This window comes from Branchiostoma belcheri, unplaced genomic scaffold, assembly GCF_001625305.1.
Source record: "Branchiostoma belcheri isolate BF01 breed outbred unplaced genomic scaffold, Haploidv18h27 scaffold30, whole genome shotgun sequence".
Classification (NCBI taxonomy): domain Eukaryota; kingdom Metazoa; phylum Chordata; class Leptocardii; order Amphioxiformes; family Branchiostomatidae; genus Branchiostoma; species Branchiostoma belcheri.
Genome location: NW_017803910.1, coordinates 2,985,774 through 2,986,269, shown reverse-complemented (window position 1 = coordinate 2,986,269; position 496 = coordinate 2,985,774).

The following is a 496-nucleotide window of genomic DNA, read 5'->3' as shown; positions in this document are numbered from 1 at the left end:
CCCCACACACACACAGGCACACTGTATACGTCATACTGTAGAACAAACATATGTGTCCTTGCCCCAAGGCTCGGTCATGGCAAATTGCATTCTGTGGGCGTCTATCTAATGGTTTATAAAATGAGTTATTATCAACAAAAAACAAGAGTCAGTACCCGTGCGCCCCGGGGCTCCCGAGGTTAAGTCCGGGTTTATGTCCAGGTTTATTGCCTTTCGTCGTGACGTTTTGTCAATATGTCAAACCAAAAGGTTCTTATGGAAAACCAAGACCCACATCCTCCTTCTCACTGCAAGGCCATATATATGCGGTATCGTTCAGTTAATATTAACCATGGCAAAGTCATACTTGATATCAACCCTACAGCGTCGGCTATGCCTGAACGGGCCTATCCGACAATGACATCCTAAGTGTCATATAATGAAGAAAACGTTAAGCTACATGCAAAACCTGATGTATTTTTCTCCTTACTCCACAAATACATTGTCTTAGCACAAC